This window comes from Myotis daubentonii, chromosome 11 (genome assembly GCF_963259705.1).
Source record: "Myotis daubentonii chromosome 11, mMyoDau2.1, whole genome shotgun sequence".
Classification (NCBI taxonomy): Eukaryota; Metazoa; Chordata; class Mammalia; order Chiroptera; family Vespertilionidae; genus Myotis; species Myotis daubentonii.
The window spans coordinates 74,929,502-74,942,662 of NC_081850.1; the positions used below are offsets into that span (position 1 = coordinate 74,929,502).

The window sequence follows — 13,161 nt, forward strand, 5'->3', positions numbered from 1 at the left end:
CTTTGGACAGAAGCAGCTTACAAAAAGAAACATCTTGCCGGGTATTTTCCTAATTTAAATATGCTCAAATATTTTGTCAAATCTTTGCACACTTTTTTATTGCATATAGGATTACCATGCACATTTTTTTAAAAACTTAACTGGCCATCATGCTTAACTGTGCTTGCTGAAACTATTGCAATTTCAATGATGAAGTATACGAAAATTAGAAAAGGGTAAAAGGCACCAATACATTATGACTTTTAATATTTATGCATTTTTCATATCACAGAAAAATTAAAATCCATATTTTGATCTTTAATTTTTTTCTTACAAAAATGGGAATTTACACAATTTTCCATAACAAAGAAGCACTTCCCAATATCTAAGCATTCAACCCACAAAAAAGCTCTATTCAAGGGTGGGAAAAATACAATTCTTCGTATGGAAAACAGAACAATAATTAATAAATAATAATACAAGAATAAACTCTGTTTCGTGTACTCACAACTGTAAGCCTACTTGTGCCTACCCTGTACATATCAATGCCCAGCCTCACAGATAGGAGAGTGCACTCTCTTTGAAAGACAGGCCTGGCCGGATGGCATGGCTCAGTGGTTGAGCATCAACCTATGAACCAGGAGGTCACTGTTCCATTCCCAGTAAGGCCATATGCTCTGGTTGCGGGCTGGGTCCCCAGTGTGGGGTGTGCAGGAGGCAGCCAATCAATGATTCTCTCTCATTATTGATGTTTTCATCTCTCTCACCTCTCCCTTCCTCTCTGAAATCAATAAAAATATGAAAAAGAAATATGTAATACTTTCAACAATAAGGAATTTAAATTAAAAAAAGAAAAGAAGGATGTGTCACAGGACTACTCACTACCCACTGGCCATTAAAGAGGTGATGGTAGGTAGACTGGGACACTGGTACATTCCAACCTGAATACATCCCTTCTTCCATAATATTGTCTTAAATAGGATTTTGTGGGAAGGACAGGAAGGCTAGCTGGGAAACCTCAACATCATTTATGTCAAGAAACATGAAACTAAATTCTAACAACAGAGGTGAAAACTAACTTGAAAATACAACCCATTTGTAACTCCAAATCATTTGCATGAATGAAAACTTTTTTTGTCAAAATGATATTCACTGACTCTATATTAATACCAAGTTTAAAAGATTTTTTTATTAAAAAGTTATGTTTATCAAAGAATGTTTTAGAAAACGAAAACGCATAAAGACCTATCCTCCTACCACCTATTTATTTTCCTTCTTATGTATGACATAACTGGGATCATACTTTTTATAGTTTTATATCCTTTTTTTACTTCATGTTACATGATAAACACATTAATGTCATTAATATTCTTCTAAAACATTTAAAATAACTGCACAATATTCCCATCCTATGGCTTTTCCATAATTTCTCTAAACCCTCTTTTTTAAAAATATTTTATTGATTTTTTACAGAGAGGAAGGGAGAGAGATAGAGAGTTAGAAACATCGATGAGAGAGAAACATCTATCAGCTGCCTCCTGCACACCTCCTACTGGGGATGTGCCCGCAACCCAGGTACATGCCCTTTACTGGAATAGAACTTGAGACCTTTCAGTCCGTAGGCCGACGCTCTATCCACTGAGCTAAACCCTTTGTTAAATACTAAAGTTGATTCTAATTTTTACTATCATAAGTACTGCTACAATGAACATATCTGTACACGAATATTTCCTACATCTCTATTTCTTTAATAACAGTTCCTAGAAGTGGAATTGCTCAAAAAGCATGCGTGACTTCTTTTAAGGCTTGTGATAAATACTGCCAAAATTCTTTCCAGAAAACTTTTACCAACTTATATTCCCCCTAGCAATATATGAATGACCACCATATCTCACCACCAACCTCTGCCAGCAATGAGTATTATTAGAGTTCTATTAAATCTTTAAACTTCAGATCATAAGATTATACCTGTAGCCAAACATTCTCAACATAATCAATAACAACTTTCTGTAGGAATTAAGTTTAAATGAGTAAGGAGGGCCATGATTGATGATGGTCCCAAAACAAGGGCCAGTTCCAATATTCAAATCTAGAACAGCATGGAATAGTGACAAAAGCACTGTAATTAGAGGAAAAATCAAGATTCAAATCCATTGCCATTTTAGTAGCTCTCTACCTTGAACCACTTTACTTTTCTAAGCTTCAGTTTCAGCATTTGTAAGATGGGAATGAGAACATAATATCCCTTTGTTCTAACACTTCAACAGGTAGTCACAGGCACACACACAGAAAAAAAAGTAATATAAGCAACTGAAGGTATTTATTGTTATTTAACAGATCAAATCATTTAATAGCCTAAAAACAATACTGAAACCCTTTTCTCGATAGTGCACAGTTGGTAGGTGTGCTAAGTAATGCACAAAGCACAACTAGAAATTAGACTAATTTCATAATCCAGACATGAAAATGAAAAGTCTCACTCCTTCATAATCACTCCATAGAATCATTTGTTACGTTATACTAACATCCGAATGTCTTGGGCCCCTGAAAGATGGTACCTGCATCTCTCCATAAGTTATTTCATTTAACCCTCACAAGTAGTATATGAGATTGGCATTCTTGTCCTCATTTTGCAAATTGTGATGGTCACAGTTTATAACTGACAAAGCCAGTATTCAAATACAAGTAAATGTGACTTCAAGATTCAAGCCTGCACCTCAGTTCTTTGTTAGTCTCTTTTATATCAGCAACTAAAATTCAGATTAAAAATTTACTTTGTTTTAAAAAGAAAACCATTCCTTCAAATAATTTTCTACCAATTTTTCTGCTGAAGCAGTACTTATCCTATATAATAAAAGGCTAACATGCAAATAGAGTGAATGGTGAAACAACCGGAACAACCGGTCACTATCACATGCGCTGGCCACTGGGGGCGTGCGGGGAACGTGGTGGACGTCGGCTGCAGCAGGATGGTAGAACAGGTGAGCGGGAGCGCCAGACCAAGGCGGGCGCCGGTTGCTGTCATCAGGGTGAGCCTCTGGTGGTTACGGAAAATTCTTTGCTCCTGTGTGCCGCGGTCTGGCCTGGTGCTTGCACCACCAGCCCTGCTCGTACCCGCTGCTGGCGCTGGAGCTGCAGCTCACACCCACAGCCGGCGCCAGAGCCGCCACTCGTACCCACTGCCAGTGCCCAGCGCCGGTCCTGATCGCTCAGCGCCATCAGCGGGTGCGAGCAGCAGCTGCTGGCTATGATCATCCCTGAGGGCTTTTCCACCTCCCCCTGCTCCTGAGGGGTGATTGGGGCAGCAGCTGCCACTCGCACCTGCTGCTGGCACCATCTGCAGATGCAAGCGGGGCCAGCACCAGCAGCGGGTGCTGGAGCGGGACTGCCAGCAGACAGAGGACCAGGGGCCATGGCGGGAGGGACCGGGCAGGGGCGCAGAAGATGGGTCAAGACCTGCCCCTGTGCCTGCCACAGCCTTGCAGCCCACAGTTCCTTTCAAGGTGCACGAATTCATGCACTGGGCCCCTAGTTTATAGTAATAGGCCTTAAAATGAATCTATAGCGAACTAAAAAAAATGTTACATCGTTTTGAATGTGTAAAATTCAGTCCATTTTGTCTGCATTAATAATAAAAGCATATTCATAAAAGTGTACTCAAGTATAGGATATGAATTTAACACTGCATGTATGTATGGGTAAATGTGACATAATATTCAATTTATTTCACAAGTGATTACTATAATTTAATTCCAATACTTATTCTAATACCTTCTTGCTGTTTCCAGAATTTAAGTTTTGTTTTGTAAAAGGTTTCTCCCATTTTTCTCACTTTCAATTACTTAAAACTGTTTCCTTCTTTGGGTCCAAATTTTGTGTTTCCTATATTAAATCTATCTTCCCAATATATCTAGACTGCTGCCAACACAAGTTAATAAATTCTGAATGACTGCTCACGATTTATTTTCTTCATTTTTATATTCCATGTTATGTCCTTATACAACAGAGTATGAATGAAAACAAGTATCTAGAAGACCAATATTTTTTCCAATTTTCACCTGGTGGAAGCTGGGTATTAAAATAAAAATAAATTAAACTCTTGGGCTGGGAACTCCCTGCCCATATTTCTCTCACTATGCTGGGTGTCTCTATGCCCCCTTTCAATCTTGTGTATATATAGTCAACAAAGCACTGAATGCATTTGGGGAGCACCTGGCCTGTCAAGGTCCTTTCCCAGAAGTAATGAACAAAGAAGAGGGGGAAGAGCTGAGCAGTAGCTCCCTACCTGCCAAGAGAGGAGAAACAGCACTTTAGATTTGAACCATTCTCTACTGGGTCTACCAGTAATCAGCTGTGTAACTTTAAGCATGTCAATTAGAATCAGAAAGCTTGGCATCCTGAAAAGATTTCAGCAAGACTTGATTTGAGCTCCTCATTATCACCCAGATGGGAAAAAGATACAAAAATTTCTAAGTGGCTCAACCAAAATCAAAAGGCTGTCAGCGGCATAGCTACAGTCAGACCTCAAGCCCCTCTCAATCAAGTGTACTTTCGACTAAACTGTCTTTCACTGGGAGCCAATTTTTTCATCTCAAGAGGTTATGTTTACCCCCCATGTTCACTCCATGGCACTGTAGAGAGGACCAACAGAGGCAAGAGCTTTTATAGCATTTAAAGTGCTAAAAGTATTCCAAGGTCATTTCCTCATCAAGCCCCATCCCTCCTGAAATTTAGTCTGATTATATAATAAAAGCATTCGCCCTGCCACTTCCCCAAAGACGTCAGTACGAGTCAATTATAAAACCCTCTCACTCTGGCAATTTACCAGTCCACGTCTATCAGTAATCTCGACTTGAGTTGTACCTCCTGCTTTGAACAGTGGATACCAAAATTTCAGCGATAAAGTACATCAGAGTTCACAGTCAGACAGCCTAGGACTGTGCATAGCACACAAATGTGCTTTAGTCCATACAGCAATTTTTTAAAATGAAATACATACATTAAACCCCAGCCCTGGCTGGGTAGCTCAGCTGGTTAGAGCATCAAGCTACTACACCAAGGTTGCAGATTCAATCCCCAGTCAGAACACATACAAAAATCAACCAATGAATGCATAAATAAGTGGAAAACAAATAGATGTTTCTCTCTCTCTCTCTCTCTCTCTCTCTCTCTCTCTAAATCTATCTCTCTTGCCCTCTCTCTCCCTAAAATAAAAATTAAAAATTTAAAAAAAAATAAATACATTAAAACCCAGATTTCCAGCATCTCTTCTTTTGTTGTTGTTAATTTTCACCTAAAGATATTTTCCCCATTGCTTTTCAGAGACTCGAAGGGAGGGAGGGAGAGAAGGGGGGGGGAGAGGGGAAGAGAGAGAAGGAGAAATGGGGAGACAGAGGGAGAGAGACATTGATGTGAGACACAAGGATTGGTTGCCTCCCCTGGAGGGAGGTGGGGGGAGGAAGTAAGGGGGGTAGTGAACTGGCAACCAACCGCTATCTTCAGACTGGACATATGCCGTCCAGTTCATCAAGGTCTGTCCTACTTTCTATATTACATCATGGGCATTTGAGTTGGAGACCCCTGAGGCAGATGCTCAAAAGAAAACTAACTTTATAAATATTTGTTCACTCTTTTGGAAAGTCCAATTTTTTTTCTGGCATTATCACTCACTAACTAGGTGACTCTTGGGTCCCCTACTTAATCACTAAGCTTCATCACCTATCTCAGAGAATCATGAAGACTGAAGGAAATGAAGTATAGGAAAAACATTTAACAATGACCAGAACTTACTATAAGTGCTCAATTATTTTAAATTTAACACAAGTTGAAATGAGCTAACTTTTATGTCAAAACTTCTCAAAAACTTAAAACCCACAGGAAACTCAAGGTCAGAAAACCTACTATGGGGAAAAAAAACATCATGTGACAGAATTCCTTGTCATATAATTGGCATCTATTGCTGTGTTCTTAACAATAAGGCCTACATATCAGAATAACAGATTTCCAGCAAATTCTCAGCCTGACCCTTTAGAGATCCCTTGAAGTACAACAGTTTCTAAAGTCCTCAGTGATGAGTCAACTGGCAAAGCAAACTCCCCACGAAAAAGAAATATATTTAACATCACAGAGGCGGCAATGAGCTGCTTGAGTGCAGGGGCCACATTCAGTCCTCAGCATCCCTACTGCCCAGCACAGTGACCGGCTCACAGAATCAGCTCAAGGGCTAGCTCTTCTCTGAAGCCTCTCTGAGGGTCCCCGTCCACACCACAAAGAAGAGGGAGATTCCAAAGTCTAACAGATCATCCCCTCCACTCACAGCCCCAACAGCTGCATAAACGCATGGAATTGATTTAATCTCTCTGTGCTCTAGTTTGCTCATCTGTAAAATGTACACTTTCCAGGACAGAAATAAATGAGACAATACTTTTAACACAATGTTGGCACACAGTAAGCGCTCATTAGCTATCGTTATTAGTGTTCCCTCTTTTGTCCTCCTTTGTATCCTCGGGGATTGCTATCTTTGTACCTCAAGCACTTTACTAGAGTTCGCCGGCACACAAATATGTCTCCCCCACTAGAATGTCAACAACCTCAGAGTAGGTTTATTCCTCTTTGCATTCCCAGGGTCTAACATTTTCCGTTATGAAATCACAGATCCTCAAAGTATTTATTAACTAGGAAAGTTATAAGAAGAAACTGGAATTTACTGCTCTTGCCTAATACTCAGTGCCTCACTGACACTGACCCCTAGTGACCCTCCAACTTTATCTTCCAGGATCTCCACACTAAAAAGAAGCAATGGCTTGCTTTATTAAGGCTGGTCTACTCACCACTCTAAAACCGTACCAGTCATTGCACCTTTGCATCTTATAGTTATCATTTCAGAGACCTTACCATGTGTCGGGCCTTTTATCCACATTAGCTTATTACATATTCACAGTACTCCATGAGGTGCATATTAACCCCCTATCCCAGTGGTCGGCAAACCGTGGCTCGCGAGCCATATGCGGCTCTTTGGCCCCTTGAGTATGGCTCTTCCACAAAATACCACATGCGGGCGCGCATGTACAGGGAATGTTGTGGAGTGAAAGATGTAGTGTCGAGGATTGAGAAAGGTATGTTGAGATGGTTTGGACATATAGAGAGGATGAACGAAATGAGATAGACAAAACAAGTATACAAGACGAGTGTGGATGGGAGAGTTGGAAGGGGTCGATCTTAGCGAATGTACCTCAATCAGATTGAGGACGTTTCTAGCAAAGGCCAGCTTAGGAATACCCTAATTAAGTTAATAGCAATGTACCTACCTATATAGTTTAAGTTTAAAAAATGTGGCTCTCAAAAGAAATTTCAATCGTTGTACTGTTGATATTTGGCTCTGTGGACTAATGAGTTTGCCGACCACTGCCCTATCCCAACCCATACTTGAGGAAAATAATGCTTAGAATTAAGAAACTTGCCAAAGGTCACATACCTAGCCAGAGAAGGAACCAGGAATTGAATACAGAGGTCATGGTTATTCTCTACACAATGCCTTCCTTTCTCATATTCAAAGCTGAGCTGACCCACCTTTTACCTTCTTGTTTTGAAAGATCATGGTCTTCCCTACATTTAAAAGAACATCTAGACCATTAATTTTGACACTCATATTTCTTTCTCTTGTATACGTTTCAATATGTACTTGATATCAAGAGCTATGGTGTGAGAAAGAAGGCAAAACACATAATGAAAAAAGCACAAATGTAGGCATCAGACAGACCTGGGTTTGAATCCTGGCTCTGTCTTGTACCAGGTGTGTAATTTATCCCGAGTCTTCCTAATCTGAAAATTGAGATTAAAATGATTAAACAAGAGAAACCTATATGTAATACCCAGTACACAGTAAATAATAAAGCTTAGTTAACCCCACATAATGAAGCATTACCTGGCCACAGCACACTCCTCAAAAACAAATGACCCAACCCCCGTTCTGTTATCACTGTATCACAGAAAGAACTCTCACACAGTGTACTTATCACTCTGTGTTGGAATTATTCCCTTATCTCGCTCACTAAATTGAGCTCCTTGCTACAAGGCCCGAGTCTTACTTACCTCTACATTGTCTGGCATGGTACCTGGTATCTATCCATGCTCAGTAAATGCTTGCTAAGTAAAATAATTACAGTTATGATGAGTGTTTATAGCAGTGGTTCTCAACCCTCCTAATGCCGCGACCCTTTAATACGGTTCCTCATGTTGTGGTGACCCCCAACCATAAAATTATTTTCGTTGCTACTTCATAACTGTAAATTTGCTACTGTTATGAATCGTCATGTAAATATCTGATATGCAGGATGTATTTTCATTGTTACAAATTGAACATCATTAAAGCATAGTGATTAATCACAAAAACAATATGTAATTATATATGTGTTGTCCGGTGGTCATAGGCGACCCCTGTGAAAGGGTCGTTCGACCCCCCCCCCCAAAAGGGGTCGCGACCCACAGATTGAGAACCGCTCGTTTCTAGGCTTCTAGAAAAGAAATAACTTCCAGCTGGGATTGTACTGAATTGGTTGAGGGAGGCCAATTTCAGCTGGGCCCTGGGTAACACCTCAGGAGCTCGCCAACAGAAAAGGAGAAACCTTCTAGGCAGGGAGAATGTCCTACAAAACACACAGGACAAAGAAAAGAACAAATATGACTGGAGGCCCTACTTGAGTAAAGGATCGGAGTAGAGTAATTTAGGAAGGGGGCCTTTTCAAGCATAGCTGGAACTTTCACCAGGCACCAGGTCAGGGGGTGTAGAGGGATGTAAGTTCAGTATGGGATCACTGTAGCTGAAGGTAGGTATGAGCACAAAGCTGAATGGAAAAGGGGCCACCAGCACGCCTCCTGGCTCCAGCAAGCTTGCAAGTGTGTAAACCAAAAAAACTGAAAACAATGATCAAGGCTTCATCAAGAACTCTTCCGGCATTTACTGAGCATCTCATGTGGGCTCACTGTATATGAAGACTAAAAGATGGTGTCTCCTCTTCCTCCTCTAGTGGGTTTTTAAATTAGGAATCCACCCCTTCTGCTCGTCAAAACAGAATGAGCATGTTGGTTTTGTTTGAACTAATGTTTATAATAAACACTTGTCTCCATTTGACCGTTCACACCTGGGGAAGTTTTGAACTTTGCTGGTTTTGATTGACAACACGATGCTTTGCACGGTGCCAGCTACTGTCATGGGCTTCAAAAACGACTCGCGATCATTCAGGATGAAATTCTAACCAATTTCTGAGTCGACTTTTTGGGCTCACGTTAAAGTAATATTCTTGTTTAAACTATAATCATTTTTTTCTACTTTAAACAGAATATTCTTTGTCACTCCCCTAACGAAAAAGCTGAATCAAAGTTACAGCAGCACTCCACCAAGAAAAAGAAAAAGTTCTGCAAGGCCATTTACCGCTTTGTGGCAATAGGGGGAGGAGGCGCTAGGAACCGGAGGCCACGCAGGCAATGCTTTAAAAACTTGATTTTCATATTGTGACGATTAGGACACCTAAATGTGGGGCCGGAAAGTGCCAGAGCCAATAGCATCCTCCTCCCTCCTCTCACTCCTCCCCAACACTACCAGACCCACTAGTTTCTCCTCCCCCAAGTCACACACCCAGCTAGCTGGCTGTCAGACTCACAGCAGCCTCCGGTTCTGAAAAGGGCCAGGAAACGGACGCTCACGGGAGAGAGACCTGAGCAAGGGCCAGGCAAGCTGCTGCCGGGCAGCGCCGGGCGCGGAGGAGTGAGGAGCCGCTAGGCTCTCCAGATGGCTGGCAGGAGAGCGAGCGACTAAGGTAGCGGCTGGGGCAACCTTTACCTGAAAGTGCTGCCACGCTACCGGCCGGGGCGGCCCGGGACACGTTCCTGGGGGGAGGGCCCGGCTCCTCGGTGCCTCTCGGCCCCAGCCCCGAACTCTCGGAATCGTCGGGGACTGGCGCTCCTCCCGGCCCGCTCAGCTGCCGCTTTCCGGGCTCGCCCTCATGCCCCCGCCGCTCGCCGCCGCCCGCCGGCAGAGCAGCAGCCCAGTGGCCCCGAGTCTCGCCACGACCCGGAACCACACCTCACGCACCGGAAGTCCCTGACTGGGAAGGAGCTGCTGGCTGGGGACGTAGTGCGCAAGCCCCAGAGCCGGGAGCGAAGAGTGGAGCCCTCCCGGGGGGGCGGGGCCGAACGGAAAGCCGTGCGCATGCGCGCCACTTTCCTGGCACCAGTGGAGGTCAGGGTCAGAGATCAACTGAGAGTCTAGCCCTGGACTTGGGTAGGTGGAAATCAACGTTAGCGGTCTCCTTCGAATCTTTTTCTCCTCTCTCCCCGTTTCTATGGGAGAAAGCCCTAAGGTCATAAGAAGTGAGTGATGAGGCAGCTTAGCCTCTGGGTCAGAAAGACCTAACTGGCTGTGGGTCCTAAAACAAGATACCTCCCTCTCTGACCCGTGGTTTTCCCACCCATACAGTAGTTCCAATTTTAGAGTATTGCGGTGAGACTCAGACGGGATGATGCTTTAAAGAACTCAACACAGTGCCGGACACAATAAACACTTAGTAAATGTTAGCTGTTACTCTTACTATCTGTAGACTGGAGGTGATAATTATCCTCCCCAAGAACTGAAGGGAGGTGTCCGTAAGATATGAGGACTGACTGAGAACAGGGGCTCATTGTTTGTGGGGTCTCTCTCTCAGCGGGAATCAGTGGGAGAAGCCACCTGAAGGGGAACGAACTCAAATGCAATGATGTATCTATCTCTCCTACCTGAGAGATAGTCCAGAAAGTCTCTTTCAAAAGTGCACCTTAGGGCCCTGGCCAGGTGGCTCAGTTGGTTAGAGCATCCTCCCCATACACAAAGGTTGGGGCTTCATCCCCCTTCGGGCACATACAAAAAGCAACCAATGAATGCATAAGCAAGTGGAACAACAAACCGATTTTTCCCTCTCTCCTTTCTCTCTCTCTCTCAACTCAATCAATAAATACAAAATTTTAAATGCATCTTAGCACAAGAAAAAGAAAAGTCAAGACTGAATTTCAGCCCCGGGGGATCCTTACCCAATATTAAAGTCACCAACAAATACACCATGGATCTACCCTTATTTTCAAATATGAGGAAACTCTTAGCTCATGGGAGCGAGGGGAGATGCACCCTAAACACCCAAGGACATTCCTGCACACACATCACCACAGTTCCATTGGGGGCCTGTTAGAGGCACGCTGCCAATCAAAGGGTGTAAACACGGTTTGATAGTCTGTTTTCTGAAGTCGCCAGATTATTTCACTCCTCCTAAATATTAATCTTAATTTTCACTTCTGTCTTGAGCTCCAGTCGAAAGCACAGCTGCCTGATTGATTGCCCCTCATTCACATAAAGCCCAACCTACCCAACTGGACACACTAAACATATCCCCTCTACCACTTACAAGAGATTTCATCTTTCCCAGCTGCCTGTCTAAAATTCCTTATCTGTGAAATGGGAATGACAAATGTCCTAACTAATCCCATTGGGTTGCTGTGAGGATTAAATGAGTTAATACATATAACTCATATAGAACAGAGCTTGGTAAAACGCTACTAACATTTACTAATATTTATATAAAATTCTTAGCACTATTACTGCACCTTAGTCAGTAAGCAAGTACTTATTGAGTGCCTGTAGAGTAAGCCTTTCCTAGGCACTGGAGATTCAGTGGTGAAAAACGAGGCAGGGACTCCAGCTTCATGAAGCTTATAGTCAAATCTGACTATGAATTTTAAATAGTTGTTGTGGTAAGTTGGAGTGCAGGGAAATGTAAAATTGCAAAGACATGGTTGAGGGCCCCATTGAGAATAGAGACTGAATTTATGGTGATGCTAATATACTGCTTTGTGTGACTTTTCTATAGTTAGTTTAAATAGTCAAGATAAAGGCACACAAAGGGTGAGCAATTGCTTTACTTCAAGGAAGGAGTTTTGCCAGACAGGTGTGATGGAGTTTAAGATCTCAGCTTTTAAGAATGCCTTCAGCCAGTGGTTCTCAACCTTCCTAATGCCGCAACCCTTTAATACAGTTCCTCATGTTGTGGTGACCCCCAATTTCATTGTTACAGATTGAACATAATTAAAGCATAGTGATTAATCACAAAAACAATATGTAATTATATATGTGTTTTCTGATGGTCTTAGGCGACCCCTGTGAAAGGGTCGTTCAACCCCCAAAGGGGTCGCGACCCACAGGTTGAGAACCGCTGCCTTAAGCAAAGGGCTACAGAATGACCGGAAGGTCCTGGAACAGGTGTAATGGGAGTCAATGATGGAGCACAGCAGAGAGATGGAGGTTATCCTCAGAGATGGATGTCTCAGCGAATAACCTCAGATGAAGAGTCCTGTGAGAGTGGGGTCCAGGCTGAAATGGAATTGGAGATGAGATGGTCAAGAAACTGAGATGCCACATGGACCTCGAGAGCTCCTAGGAAGATGGATGGACATGAGGTGAAAAGGAAATGGGTGCTTCCCAAGCCATTCTGAAACTGAGGGAGGGAGGTAGAGGAGGAGGAGAGAGAGTGGGCTGACTGTATGGCTTAGCCTCCAAAACGTAGGAGTTGTATCAGACAGTTGCAATGACATTAAAAAGCAAAGCAGCCCTGGCCCATGTTTCTCAGTGGTTAGTGTTGGCCCGAGCAGCAAAGCGTCTCGGGTTTGATTCCCCGTCAAAGGCACATACCTAGGTTGTGGGTTGTATCTCTGGCCCCAGTAGGGGCATGTGCTGAAGGCAATCAATTGATGTGTTCTCTCCCAACAATGTTTCGCCCTCACCCTCGCCCTCCCTCCTTCCTTTCCGCTCTCTTAAAAAAAACAAAAAACAATTAGTGGACAAAGTATACTCAGGTAAGGATTAACAACAACAACAACAACAACAAGCAAAGCATACAATGACCTATCTCCCAACCCAGGGGCGCATGCGGGTAGGATCATAGCAGCTGACACACAGAGAAAAATTATATTTTTACGGCACACTGATCGTGCTGGGCCAGGGCCTGAAGGGGCACTCCAATAGACGAGAGGGCATTGGGGCTAAAACCTCAGCATGCCTATGCCAATCAGGTTTCATAGACTTCAGCTCCAGTTTGGAAAGGAGACCGTGGTAAGGGATGGAGGTTCCTTTTCTTGCGGTTCCCAGGACGAGAACTGGGGCAA

General features: G+C 43.0%; 1 protein-coding gene across 15 annotated transcripts in view; it reads right to left on the minus strand.

The window, feature by feature from the left end:
* Positions 1-10,071, minus strand: part of MAPKAP1 (MAPK associated protein 1) — a 198,286-nt gene extending 188,215 nt beyond the window's left edge. For 7 of the 15 annotated variants that reach the window (XM_059658042.1, XM_059658040.1, XM_059658038.1 and 4 more), the window contains exons 1-2: positions 9,818-10,071; positions 7,739-7,800 (exon numbers count right to left, since the gene is read on the minus strand). The gene's annotated coding sequence lies outside the window, so the exon portion shown is untranslated. Of the gene's footprint in view, positions 1-7,738; positions 7,801-9,638; positions 9,783-9,817 lie in introns of those variants that run through there. The other 8 variants (XM_059658043.1, XM_059658031.1, XM_059658030.1 and 5 more) reach the window with 4 other exon arrangements.
* Between the last annotated feature and the right edge of the window lie 3,090 nt (positions 10,072-13,161).